This window comes from Coenobita brevimanus, chromosome 30 (genome assembly GCF_032717465.1).
Source record: "Coenobita brevimanus isolate Jiangsu-jjx chromosome 30, ASM3271746v2, whole genome shotgun sequence".
NCBI lineage: Eukaryota > Metazoa > Arthropoda > Malacostraca > Decapoda > Coenobitidae > Coenobita > Coenobita brevimanus.
In genome coordinates, this window is record NC_136983.1 from 25,474,399 (window position 1) to 25,489,598 (window position 15,200).

Below are 15,200 nucleotides of genomic sequence, written 5' to 3' on the forward strand. Positions count from 1 at the left end.
AGAATGAGGGAAGAACAATTGAACTTGGAATAAGGGAAAAAGGGGGGGAGGCAAACGTTGGGGTGTGGAAGAAACCATGGGGGAAAATACTCGTGCGGAAAGAGAAAACATTACTAACAGTAAGGGAGGAGTATGAGAGTGAGGGTATAAGCTCGAATAGCAAAAGGTGGTTTGATCCAAGAAAGGGTGGTCAATACAGGACCTGGAGGAAGCAGAGAAGGGGTATTAGGCAAACAGTGCAACTTGACATAGGTACGAAGAGTGTCAAAGCACGACGACAGAAAAGTGAAGGAACTCCTGATTCAGCACAGAGACTTTCAACTGGGGAAGATTTAAAAGCACCAATAGCCAGACACAAACTGTGATGATGCACAGAATCAAGTTTTTGGAGGGCAGTATTTGAGGTGGAAGAGTAAACATGGCAACATAATCAAGTTTGGAGAGAACAAGTACAGTATGGAGGCAAAGAAGAGTAGTTCGATCGGCACCCCATGACACAGGAGACAAAGTTTGTAAGAGATGGAGGTGCTGTAAAGTTGAAATTTTCAAGGAGGCAAATTTGGCTTTACAAGAAAGACGACATTAAAAAATAAGGCTAAAAAACGAAGCCGAGGTTTTATATGGGAGAGGTAAGCCATAAAGAAAAAGTGGCCGGTTATGAATAAGACAAGAGTGAGTAAAAGTGATGCCATGAGACTTATGAGGAGAGAAACGGAAACCATAGGTTGTAGCCCACTTTGAGGCAGCAGAAACTGCACGTTGAATAAGAGCACCAAGAGAAAGAGATGTCAGAATTTGAGGCACATACTGCAAAGTCATCCACGCATAAAGAAGAACGAACATCAACTGGAGGAGTAGACTGTAGCACCAGTCGAGCAGGGCAGTACTCCCGAGGTGGATGGAAAGCTGATAACAGGGAGTGCTGGAGCTCCCGTTTCATCAGCCCTCAGGACTAGTTCCTGACCATCCCCCTTTGCTGAACTTTTTCAGTGTCTCAGTTACACAGAGAGTAGGCCAGCATGCTCTCCAATACAAATTTCTCTAACTATCTACACCAAACTACATGCACAGTACACACTACACTTCCTTTTCCAAAAATCAAAAAACAAAACCATGGCGTCTCATCACCCAGCCTCGGAGTCCCCAGGGGGGGGGGACCACAAATGCCCCCACCTTCCGCCCCTCTCCCGGTGACGACACGAGGTGCCTGGAACCACTGTCTGACTCTCTTATTCTTCATTTCTGCAACATTTGCGGCCTTTCCTCTAACTTTCGCTCTGTTGAGCACCAGCTCTCCTCCTCTAAACCTCACCTTCTCTTTCTAACTGAGACTCAGCTGTGTGAGGCAACTGACAGCGTACCCTTTTCTGTATCCTCCTACTTCTCTATACTCATTTCAAAGCCAAAGGTGGCTGTTGCATATATATACGCAACGACTTATCTTGCTCTCGTGTTCCTGAACTTCATTCTTCTGAATTCTCTACACTCTGGCTTCGGCTTTCCTGTCATTCTCTGACTAAATATATCTGTGCTGTTTACTTATCCCCTAATTCTACTGCCAATCAAAACTTCTTCGACTATCTTACTTCTATGATGGAACACATTCTATCCATTTCTCCTTTCTCTGAAATCTCCATTCTTGGAGATTTCAATGTTCACCACCACCTTTGGCTCTCCTCTCCTTTCACTGATCCACCTGGTGAACAAGCCTACATCTTTTCTATCCTTAATGACCTAGAGCAGCTTGTACAGCACCCTACCCATATCCCAGACCGCCTTGGAGAGAGCTCCAACATACTTGACCTCTTCCTTACAACTAATCCTTCTGCTTACACTCTTAATCTTTTCTCTCCGTTGGGCTCCTCCGATCACAACCTTAACACCTTAACCTGTCCTATCACTCTGGTACGGCCTGTGGACCATCCAGGGAAACGTCGCCTGTGGCATTTTGAAGCCACGGATTGGGAGGCCCGTAGGCAGTTCTTCTTTGATTTTCCCTGGAATGATTATTGCTTCCATGGCCGGGAGCCATCTGAATGTGCCTTGCGCATTACGGAGGTTATTCTCTCGGGCATGGAAGTATACATTCCTTTCTCATATCCTTTGACTAACACAAGAAAGCCTTGGTTTAATCAAGCTTGTTCTAATGCTGTCCACAACAAGGAGAGGGCCTACAAAAGGTACCAGAGCCAACCCACCCCTGAATCACATCATCTTTACATTTCTGCCCGGAATCGTGCTAAGTCTGTTCTTCGCTCTGCTAAAAATAATTTCATCCGTACTAAATGCTCTCAACTCTCCAACTCGAATTCTTCCCACTCCTTCTGGCACCTTGCCAAAAACCTTTCTAACAACTTTACCTCATCATCCTTCCCTCCTCTTTTCTACTCTGATGGTTCTGTAGCTATTTCTTCTACTGATAAAGCAGATCTCTTCGCACAGACTTTCTCCTCCAATTCTACCTTAGATGATTCCGGTGCTGTTCCTCCATCATTTCCCGCCTCTGACTTCCTCATGGCTGACATTAAAATTTCTTCAGCTGATGTATTTTCTGCCATCACTGGCCTCAATACTAACAAGATATATGGGCCTGATGGAGTCCCTCCTGTTGTTCTCAAGAACTGTGCTTCTGTGCTTACACCCTGCCTAGGCAAACTCTTCCACCTTTGTCTGTCAACTTGTACCTTTCCTTCTTGCTGGAAGTTTGCTCTCATTCAGCCAGTCCCAAAGAAGGGTGACCACTCCCAACCCTCCAACTATCGTCCAATTGCTTTAACGTCCTGTATTTCAAAAGTTTTCGATTCAATTCTCAATAGAAAAATTTTAAGGCATCTTTCTTATCACAACCTTCTTTCCGATCGTCAGTATGGGTTCCGTCAGGGACGCTCCACTGGCGATCTTCTCACCTACCTTTCAGACTCCTGGTCATCCTCCTTTCGGGACTTTGACGAAAGCTTTGCCATTGCACTTGACATCTCAAAGGCTTTCGGTCGAGTCTGGCATAAATCTTTAAATTCCAAACTACCCTCTTATGGTTTCTATCCCTCTATCTGTGCCTTCATCGCTAGCTTCCTTTCTCGTCGTTCTATAGCCGCTGTTGTAGACGGCCATCGTTCTTCTCCTAGATCTATCAACAGTGGTGTTCCTCAGGGCTCTGTCCTATCACCAACTCTCTTCCTTCTATTCATCAATGACCTTCTAAGCTGTACATCTAACCCTATCCACTCATACGCTGATGACTCCACCCTTCACCTATCCATTCGGTTCTCGCAACGCCCATCTCAGCAGTTATTTCAACAAACAAGGGATGAGGCTATGGCACACCTAATGTCTGACTTGGCTCGTATCTCTGACTGGGGTAAAAATAATCTTGTTGTTTTTAATGCATCAAATACTCAGGTCTTACACCTATCAACCTGTCAAAATTTTCCACAGGTATACCCACTAATGTTTAATAATATTCAGCTTAATCCTGCATCATCCTTGAACATGCTTGGGGTTTCATTTACTCGGGACTTATCTTGGAAAGATCATATTACATCTCTTGTAAAATCTGCTTCCAAGCGATTGGGTGTGCTAAGCTGACTCCGTTCTTTCTTTACCCCTGCACAATTGTTGACTCTATACAGGGGTTTTATCCGCCCCTGTGTGGAGTACAATTCTCATGTGTGGGGAGGCTCCCCACACACAGCTCTTCTCAATAGGGTGGAGTCAAAGGCTATTTGTCTCATTAACTCTCCTCCTCTTACTGACTCCCTTCAACCTCTGACGCTTCGCTGCACTGTTGCATTTTTATCTCTTTTCTATTGCTACCTTAATGGTCACTGCTCCTCTGAACTGTCTGCATGCATTCCTCCACCTCTACGACGGGTGCGTAGCACCCGTCTGGCAGCAAACTCTCATCCCTTTTCTGTCCAACTTTCTATTGCAAGAGTTAACCGTTACTCCCAGTCCTTCATTTATGTAACAGGTCAACTCTGGAACTGTCTCCCTCTGTCTGTATTTCCTGCTGCCTATGATCTCCAGTCTTTCAAACGCAGTGTGTCCAGGCATCTCGAAATGAATGGATCTTGAATTTGGCCCTCTTTTATTTTGTTTTTCTCTTGGAGGGAACTCTTATTGCGGGCTCATGGCCTCTGGTTCCTTCTTCCTCACATAAAAAAAAAAAAAAAAATCCATTAATTGCCAATAAAGAGAGAGTAGTGCTAAGAACACTGCCTTGGGGAACACCTTTATATAGTGGGAAGGGATCCGAATATATATGCCGAACACAGACCTGAAAAAATCTGGCTGATAGAAAATTCATCATGAAAACACCAAGGTTACCATTAATACCACAAGAATGAACTGTGTGCAGAATAAGAAAGCACCAGACAGTATCATATGCCTTCTCAAGGTCAAAGAAGACTTCAATAACAGATTGGTGAGAGGCAAAGGCAAAGTGGATATCGGCCTCTAAATTAGGGAGAAGAGTTAAGGTACCTTTGGCTTTTTGAAAACCAAACTGAGTGGATGACAAAAGCTGTTTCGATTTTAGGAGCAGCATAAGACGATGATTTATCACAAGCTCGAACAACTTCCAGAGACAGGTGGTGTAAGCAATGGGACGATAATCCTAAGGAGCATGGCCTAGCTTTCCTGGCTTGAGAAATGGGAAAATTATGGCATTATGAAAAGAGGGGGGGGGGAGACACCCTCGGTCCAGATACGATTATAAATAGCTAATAAAAAGGACAGGGCTGCGGGGGTGGGGAAGGTGCCGGAGCACATTGTAATGTATGTCGTCGGAACCTTCGCAAATGTTCCTACACAGATATGAAGGGTGTAGAATTCATGGAGTGTAAAAGGCCCATTATATGATTGACTAGACGACAGCTGGAAGACAACACGTGTACATTTAGAAGTAACTTTAAGGGCATGGAATTTAAGGGAGATGAGAACCACTACTAACATTACTAAAATGAAGACCCAAGTCCTTAAAGACTAGATACTCATCTGCTACTGATTCCCCATCTAGATGAAGGACACGGGAAGACATGGGATTATTCTTACTGGCTATTTTACAAATACGTTTCCAGACGGAAGCAGAGGGTGTGTTGGTAGTAATAGTGGAAAACCTCCAGCTACGGCATTTAGCCTGTTTAACAGTCCTGCGAAGAGAAGCATGGGACTTTTAAAAGAAAAGAAATGCACTCTCTTTATCCAGGATGTTGTGTCTGCGCAGGTAACTTTTCCAACATGCCCGTTTGACACGGAGTGCCATGGTGCAATCATAGTCCCACCAAGCCACACGTTTAGAAGTAAAAGGACAATACGACCTAGGAATCGCAGTCAAAGCTGCACTCAGAACTAAAATATTGAAAAGCATATCTAAAACAGTAGGAGGAAACGTGTATGGAGGGAACCGACAGAGAAGTAGACGGCCAGTCAGCTTTCAGAGAGCACCACCGAGGAGGTCTAAGCACAGGACAGTAGGAAGTAAGAGTATATTTAATAGGAAAGTGATCGCTATACACAGCACCGAAAAGAACAGACCAGTGGAAATCTCCAGAAAGACAGGGGGAACAGAAGGAGAGATTGAGACATGAGAATGTCTGAGTTCTGGCATCAAAATGTGTCGATGCTCCTGTATTCAATAAAGACAAATCATTAGTAAAAAGGAATGATTCAAGTTGGTGTCCATGGGAATCAGTAACGGCATCGCCCCATAAAGCATGGCGATAATCAAAAACACCTAAGAGCAAAATTGGGATGGGTAACTGGGACAATAAAGGAAATAAGGCATGAAAATCAATAGGCTGGAAGGGAGAGAAATAAATGGAAATTACAGTAACCCAACGACCGAGAAAAACACAAACAAAATGACATGGAACAGTGGTGTTAATGAACAGATGTTCCAGAGGACCTGTATGGTGGACTAAGATTGCTGAAACAGAAAGAAAAGCAGGGGAGAACAAGAAACAATAGCCAGATATAGGTACTGGAGAGGAAGGCAAATGAGGTTCTTGTAAATACTAAGGACGGACAGTGAACTGAAAGATGATAGCGGAGGTCATTGCGATGGGCCGTAAAACTTCAAAACTTTGAATGTTCCATTGTAAAATAGACATTCTAAAACTTTAAAACACGAAATAAAAGTAAAAGCCAACATAAAAGTAGAATCTAGGAAAGATAAAAGGAAATAAATACTAAAGATAATATATAATACAATGGAAGTAAAATATAATACAGAATAGGATCATATATTACCGAGTCGTTACGATAGTAGGAATAGGGGCAGAAGGTGGAAATGATGGACGAGTGGGACGGTCACCATAGCCTGGAGGCATGGGGAGAGATAGAGAGGAACGAGCAGTGGAAGAAGTGGTAAAGAAGGGGGGCAAAGAGGAGGAGAAGACAGAAGGTGAAAGAGAGCGAGATGAAGGAGGGAGAGGAGGGAGAGGGTTGTCGGGTGGCACAGGGTGAACATCAACAGAAAGGGTGGAAGGGGAGGGTACAGCATTGTCTACTGAATATGGCATGAGTGTTAAAATATAATCCATAATCTTGGGGTTTCACTGCCGTCATCACCAGAAGGTTTCGTGTCACAAGTAGCTGGCAGTGAAGCGGTCCAGGGACGTGACTGAGGAGCCTGCTGAGATGTGGATTTCGATGAGGCAGATCGTATAGGTCTGGAGGGGCGGGTATTTGTCACGCAGACTTTACGAGCTGGAGAAGTAGGAGGATGGGCAGAAGAGGTCTTAAAGTCCAATGCGATGGGCAGTCTGTGCTTACCACTAGAAGAGGATGCGTCAGATGTTATGTTGAACTAGAGGCGCCGAACGGCTGGTATGAGAAACAGAACTTGAGGAGTGAAAGGAGGGACGAGGCTGGGAACGGAGGGGTGGGTTGATGAGGAGAGGGAACAGGTAAGGAAGGGGATGGAGAGGAAGTACGGGTAAATGAATCTAAAACGGATAAAGAAATAGAGACAAGAACAAGAGTAGGTTGTATGGAGACAACTGAATTAGAGGGGAGTTTAGGCAGAGAGGAGGGAGAGGTGAAAATAGGAGTATTGGGAGGAAGGGAAGAGGGAGGCAACAGTCACATGGGTAAGGAGAGACTGAGAGGTGGAAAGATGAGAAGTAAGAAGAGAAGAGGGGACTAAAGAGACAGGTGCAGAAGGGGAAGAAGAAATAATACTGGTACTAGAAGCAGGTGGAACAGCAGGAACACAAGGAGAAGTAGATACAGACGGAACCGAGGAAGAAGGCTGTGAAAGAGAGGAACGAAGGCAGCTGGCATAAGAGGCAGTACCGGTACTCTGAAAACCCCGATGACGAATACAAGTACGTGCCTCACGAAGAGACAGCCCCTCAAAGTAGCGAACTCAAGCAACTTCCGATTCAAACTTAAAGGTCGGACAGTTGCGATGAAAGGCAGCATGCGCTTCACCACAATTCAGGCAGCAGTGGACAACAACAGGCAGTCTGGCTGAGAGTGACCAGGTTGAGCGCAGAAAGGACAGCATTGGGAGGAACGGCAATACTTTGCACCATGGCCAAATCACCAACAGGAAGTACATCGATGAGGGGAGGGGATAAACTCCCTCACTGAAAGTCATGTACTTCCAATGACAGCAGTGTCGGGGAGGCTCCGAGAGTCAAAGGTAATCTTAGCAATATTGACAATGTCTACGGTTACCTCGTGGGGGGACAGTATGGCCTGTCACAAGATGGACTTGAAAGATGTGAGGAGTGCTCACTGTCTGACTGCTGCTAGTAGACCCTTCTAGCATGGTTTCACCTATCTAATCTGGTCCAGCTACGTCGATGTAGTACTCAAGCCTCCTTACCACTGTAAGGCCGCATCTTTTTGGTACTTCCGATTAACTGCATTTGATATCTTACTTTTTATTATACTAATATGGCTCGTCATCCGTCTGCCTCCCTCCCTCCTTCAAACACACAGACACACACACACACACTCGAACAGTAATCATTCATTCATTCATCATCCAATCCTACATTGCTCCATGAGGAACTAGGAGCCCGGGGCTAGGCAAGTTGGTTCTGACATTTAAGATGAGAGTGACCAGCCTCACTCATCCCTGAGTGGCATTACATGAGCAATAAACCCCAACCACCCCTTGGATATAAACCTTCACCGGCTCAATCCGACTGGAGCTCCGTAATTACCCACTGAACCACCAGATGCCCAAATCTGGTTACATGGTTACCACCCAGTGTAGTAAATGGTTTCCTGGTGTACATGAAACTATTCGGCTTGTCACTCAGTGTAAATGGTTTCCTGGTGTACATGAAACCATTCGGCTTGTCACTCAGTGTAGAGTCACCCACAGGCAGAAGGAAGAGGAGAGGATGAAGGAAAGAAAGACAGAAGAGAATGGAAGGAAAGAAGGATGGAGGAGAGGAAAGGGCAGCACTACATCGAGTGAGTGGATGGTGAGCGCCCCCACCTACCACAATCGAATAGTAATAATAACAGAAATGGTCTCTATACTGATTTCAAGTTTTTCATCCAGACACAAGTCCACTTCGGGTCAAAAACTTTTGTATCTAGCCTGTGCTCAGAGACTTCATACCTAAATTTTCTCTTCCTAACTCCTCATTCGCGTGTTTCTGTTCTCTAGATTCGTAAAGAGCTTAAATATAATATAATTAGATAATATCGTCTATACGGCCATGATATGGGTTATCATGATACAAAAAAGTGGTCAACTTATAATTAGCTGACACTGTTGCGTAAACGGTTCATAAGAGTTTTATGTGCTTGTGTTGCCATTGTTACTTGGGGTAGCCTCTTCCTAGGAAGGTCTGGTCTTTGGGTCAGAGGAAGTCAGATATTTTTAGGCTCCTACAGTGCACGTGGAACAACAGTACCGGTACCCCTATAAACTCAAACTTAAAAACTGGAAGGGATATTGTAAGTGATCTTGGAACCTATCATTGATCTCCGGGCATGGAGAAATACAGTAAGGGACCTTGTGTGTTTTGTTGATAACTGACCCTCTTTAACGACGGTACAAGGAAATATGATGAGTTATGGGGAGGCTGCGAAGAAGGGGGATGGGCTCAGGGTGTTGTTAATCTGTTCAGTTAGTGTTTCAGTTTGTTAGTGATTCCTTTGAAGCGATTAATGTCATGACCAGCACGATATCCACCTGGGGCGACATCATTTTACCATACATTCCAACCATCAGTGGGTTTAATGCATTGTATTTTATCTACGTATTTTCTGGTTTTGAGAGAGGACCTATAGGTCTCACACAACCACCTAAGGACAAGAATCTGGAAAGTTCCATACAAAAAAGCATGATCTCATAGTAACAGTTAAGGAACCTAAGCTGGTTACAACAAACGAAGCATTATGGGAATTGTTTTATTTTTGTAGACAGTGATTCTTGTCCTGACAGTATTCAGCTAAACTGCCATGATGCATCTCTTGTTTATCTGATCTACCTCCGGACAGTATATTTCAGCCCCAAAAGGACTTCTCTTGCTTAGGCAACTTCGTTGCACAAATGTTTTTTTCATAATAATTGTTTTTGTTTTATGCAAGGAAGAGGGAACCAAAGGCTAGGTGCCTCGCAAATTGTTCACTTCAAGAAAAAACAAAAACAAGATAAGAGAGCCAAATTCAAGATCCATACATATCAAGATGTTTAGACACACTGCGTTTGAAAGACTGGAGATCATAGGAAGTAGGAAATAGACAAAGGAACACGGATCCAGAATTAACCTGTTGCATATACGAAGGACTGGGAGTAAAGGGTAACTCTTGCATTAGACAGTTGGACAGAAAAGGGATGACTTTGTTGCTAGATGGGTGTTACTCACCCGTCGTAGTGGTGGTGGTGGGGGGGGGGAATTGCAAGCAGACAGTTCAGAGGAGAAGTGCCCATTGAAGTAGCAATAGAAAAAAGATAAAAATGCAACAGTGCGGTGAAGAGGCGGTGGTTGAAGGGAGCCAGTATGAGGAGGAGAGTTAATGAGATTAAAATCCTTTGACTCCACCTTTTTGAGAATAGCTGTATGTGGGGAGCCTTCCTACACACGAGAGTTGATCTCTACACAGGGGCGAATAAAACCCTTGTATAAAGTCAACAACTATGCAGGAGTAAAGAAGGAACGGAGTCGGTTTAGCAGACCTAATCTTTCGGAGGCAGATTTTTCAAGAGAGATAATATGTTTGTTACAAGGAGAATCCCGAGAGAATGAAAACCCAAGTACATTTAAAGATGATGCAGGATTAAGTTGGATATCATTAAAAATTAGAGGGTGCTCCTGTGGAAGACGCTGTCGGGTTGATATATGTAATAACCGAGTTTTTGATGCATTAAAAACAACCCCAATCACAGATATAAGTTAAGTCAAACATTAGGTATGCCATAGCCTCATCCCTTGTTTGTTAAGTAACTGCTGAGATGGACGATGTGGGAAACAAATGGAAAGATGAAGCGTGGAATCATCAGTGTGCGAGTGGATAGGGTTAGATGTACAGCTCAGAAGGTCATTGATGAATAAAAGGAAGAGAGTAGGTGGTAGGACAGAGCCCTAAGGAACACCGTTATTGATAACTCTAGGAGAAGGATAGTGGCCGTCTACAACAGCAGCTATAGGACGACCAGAAAGGAAGCTATAGATGAAAGAAGAGATAGGATAGAAACCGTAAGAGGGCAGTTTCGCCAAAGTCCCGAAAGGAGGATGACCAGGAGTCTGAAGGGTAGGTGGGAAGATTGTCAGGGGAGCGTCCCTGGTGGTACCCATACTGACGATCAGAAGAATGTTGTGATAGGAAAGATGATTTTTTTTGGTTAAGGATAGACTTGAAAACTTTTGAAATACAGGATGTTAAAGCAATTGGGAGGTAGTTAGAGGGCTAGGAATTGTCACCCTTCTTTGGGACAGGCTCAATGAGAGCAAACTTCCAGCAAGAAGGAAAGGTACAAGTTGACAGACAAAGGCGAGAGAGTTTACCTAGGACGGATGTAAGCACAGAAGCACAGTTCTTGAGGACAACAGGAGGGACCCCATAAGGCCCATATCCCTTGTTAGTACTGAGGCCAGTGATAGCAGAAAATACATCAGTTGAAGAAATCTTAATGTCAGCCATTAGGAAGTCAAAGGGGAGATGTGATGGAGGAACAGTACCGGAATTGTCTGAGGTGGAACTGGAGTAGAAAGTCTGAGTGAAGATTTCTGCTTTATCTTCAGTTCAAGAAATACATCTTTCAGTAAAGTGTTAACAAACAAACAAAAAATTGAGTACTCCTGTCTTGCGGTCTTTTGTATGCATTTGGATTCTTCGTGAACAGGTGTATAGTAGTCCAATATTTATGTTAAGAGTCGTCCAGATGAGAATATAATTCACTTTACAGTTAAAATATGCGTAAGTCCATTATTAAAATCTAACACGGAAGGTTTTCCAGCTGCGGCAGGTGTCCAGGGCTATGGTGGTGGTGGTGAGTGATGACCCATCATTCATCACCACGTTCACTGAATGGGCCCAAAAGGAGCGTCTGCTCGTGTGGTCGACGAGATTCCTTATCCTCTCCCGTCTCCTGCTCCACCATTTCCACCATCTCAGTAAGACCCTCGCTATGACCAATTCCATGGTCATCGTACTCAACACTGCGTCACGTTCACCTGGGTCAGTAGCAGTACACTGAAATTGGCTCAATACACACTGTTAAAGTATTTTTAAGACTCCTTGTATGAATAACCTTACGTCTGTGTTTATCACTTTCCAGTTGCAGAATGTATGGGTATTTGCCGTATGTGTGGTCAGAAGCCAAGCCATTGCCCATTGCCTCTTGCAGGAGTATGGAGAAATTAACGATCAAGTTTCATCAACCTCCATTCCCTGAGAAATTTAAGAGGTGAGCAATCAGACTTCCGAGACTCTTTCAACAATATAATCGACGACCGGATCACAAACTGTACAGAGAAGCTATGTAATTATTATAATCATTTAACTGTCTACCTTGACGGTAGAATATGGAGTATTTAGCAACAGGAAACGCTAAGGAAAAAAGATGAAAAGTGTTCCACGATATGAATCGACCATCTGTATGCATAGATCCATAGTAAATATATTTTCAGTCACATTACCATGTTCTTCAGCATTAAAATGAGTAGGCATGGTCCATTAATATGGGCTGATAATTGACACAGTAAAAGAACTACTGATTGACAATCTTGTGAAATGAGCCATAAACCTGTTACTGATCACTACAACCTTTGTAGGCATGCCAGTCCTAACATTTCTTTTTCCGTCACTGCGAGAATCATTTTTTCTCCCTTTCTTACGGTTGCCAGAAAATTTCTTTCCTGAAGCAGTCATTGCAAAACTGTTCTAATAATATCAGAATTATGGGTTTCTCCTTTCTGAAAGGGTAAGTTGTTTGCAGTTGTATTTCTATATACCTGCCTTCAGTCAGATGCTATACTCCCATAAGGGGTGGCCATTTGTCTTTGAGTTAGTAGTTTTATGGGAAGGAACACTAACCCCTTGGCCAACCCACTTGTTGACACGTGGGGAACATGTAAGGATTGGTTATATGATTGGCACAGGGCAAAGTGAAATAGGAATAAATTGCAAATAAGTCGTCAGTTGTCACGGTGGGAAAAGAAATATGCTGAATGTATCTCCAATACTTATGGGAGAAAAAAGAAAGTAACCACTGACACGAGGACTATCGACTTATGAAGTAATGCAGTAAGTTTGACTATTTTGGTTTACTTCGCTAATTCTCAAAAGACGAGAATTTCATAAACTTTCTTAACAGTACACAGCATGAATAATCACTCACGAATTCTGAATTGTTGATACTCTTGGCCTCTGAAAACGTGTTCTTACCCCTGACAATCGATCATTAATATTAATATAGACAGATTCTTGCTAGTGCTAACTCCTTGCTGGCGCAACCAGATCTGGTAATTAATATGAAGGAACTCGCTTAACTACCAGTCGTGATTAACATCAAATAAAGTTTGTGCAAACTGCCAGTAAGTAAATTAAGTGAGAACAATATCGAGATATGAAACACGATTCTTACATTTAATCAAGCTCAAAAAGAAGAACTGTAATTTATTAATGACAGACGAAATGAATTCTTACAAGATAAATTAAACGAGTAATCTCTCACTAAAATCAGACAACCTAGCTGATAGTCTTAAGCCTAGAAAGCACAGGAAGAAAATACTGGTCAGTGGAGAAAATGGAGTCGTAGCTGCAGAGACTGGGCGGCATTGCTACTCAGGCCACTGCACTGCGCACTGCATGTGACGTCCACTGTTGCCGATCACCAATTTGGTGAGATGCGGGGTTCATAGAGCAGCTACAGACCGAGAACTAAGCCGTAGGATGGGGTCTTCACTGCTCTACACTGTTCTTGAGATCCTCCTCCTGTGGGAACACTACACCAACTGACTAATGTTCTCCCGCCACCCACAAAGCAAGACATGATCAACGGAAGTAGGTGTGTCTTAGCTTAACGGCTAGAGAGGCGGGGCAGAGGAACGAAAATTACACAAAATATGTTACTCAGTATGGTGCCAAGGGCGTGCATGAAAAGAATGACTAATGAAACAATAACGAATGGTTTGAGAACAATTCCGATTGGAACACTAACGGGACGATTAGCTGAGTGAATATTTCTGGGTTTTTCACTAACGCACCGTGAGTTCCCATAAAAATACAGTGTCATGAATTTGTATAAAAACACAAAGTGGTGAGTTCATGACATCACGCTTCATCAAAACGGAATTTTTCTGAAAAATTTGATTATATATATATATATATATATATATATATATATATATATATATATATATATATATATATATATATATATATATGTATATATAGATAGATAGATAGATAGATAGATAGATAGATATGTATGTATGTATGTATGTATGTCGTAAGAGGCGACTAAAAAGGACACTTTCATTTACATTCTTTTTGCTGTGTCTCTTTCTCTTGTACGTTGTCTGTCTCTGTATTTCATTTTATTTTAGTTAGCTTCCTCTCTCCACTGTCTGGTTCCTGCGAGCCACTGGCATTGGCTCCAGGGTAAAATATTTTTCTGCTTAAGAATTCTTGATGAACTCTGGTTATGAAGCAATGGCCCTCAGTTCCGTGCAGCCCTTAAGTGGGCAGGGGGTGCTAAGAATCCCACGGTGTAGGAATAAGTTTATACATCCCAAAAGAACCTTAAGAATTGGAATGTTCGAACTCTCAATGAGGCTGGTAAAATGGAAGAGCTTATTTAAGTGTTCAGGGAATACAATATAGATATTTGAGCTCTTACAGAAACGAGGTTACTTGGTGTTAATAAAATGAATTTGGAAGATGGTATTACTTTGTTGGTTTCTGGTAGGAGTGATGGGAATTATTACCAAGGAGTAGGCTTATTGTTGAGTAGAGATGCTTGCAAGGCACTATGTGAGTTTGAGCCAATTAATGAGCCTTGATTTATGTACGTTTAAAATCTGACCATGGTAATATCAGTATGGTGGTAGGGTACGCTCCAACAAATGAGGCTGCTGATGAAATGAAGGATGGCTTTTATAAGCTGCAGGATGTAGTTAACAGGGTGGCAAGACATGATGTGTTAGTTTGCATTAGTGATCTTAATACGATTGTTGGTAGTAGTAGGGATGGCTTTGAAGGTTGTATGAGTAAGAAAGGTGTTGGTATAAGAAATGAAAATGGGGTGCGACTTCGAAGCTTTTGTTTGGCAAATGACCTTATGATTGGTGGAACTATCTTTGAGCATAGAAAAATACATAAAACTACTTGGATATCACCATGTGGTAAATATTGTAATCAGATTGACCACACTGCAATTAGCAGAAGGCATAGGAGTTATTTACAAGATGTTTGCGTAAGGAGGGGGACAGATATAGGTAGTGATCATCAACTTGTTGTGTCATAGATTCAAATAAAACTTAAGAAAAACGTTAATGGTAATTGTACAGGAGGTGATAAATATGATTTTGATGAGCTGAGAAATGATGAGAACACGAAGGAAAAATTTCGTTGGGAATGTAGGAACAGGTTTCTGGTCCTGCAGACTTTGATGGAATCTGAAGACAATGATATTAATCAAATATTGAGAGAGGTAAAAGAGGTTTTGCATGAGAGTGCTAAGGTTACTATTAAGAAAGAGGGAAAAGCGAGAAGGAAAAAGT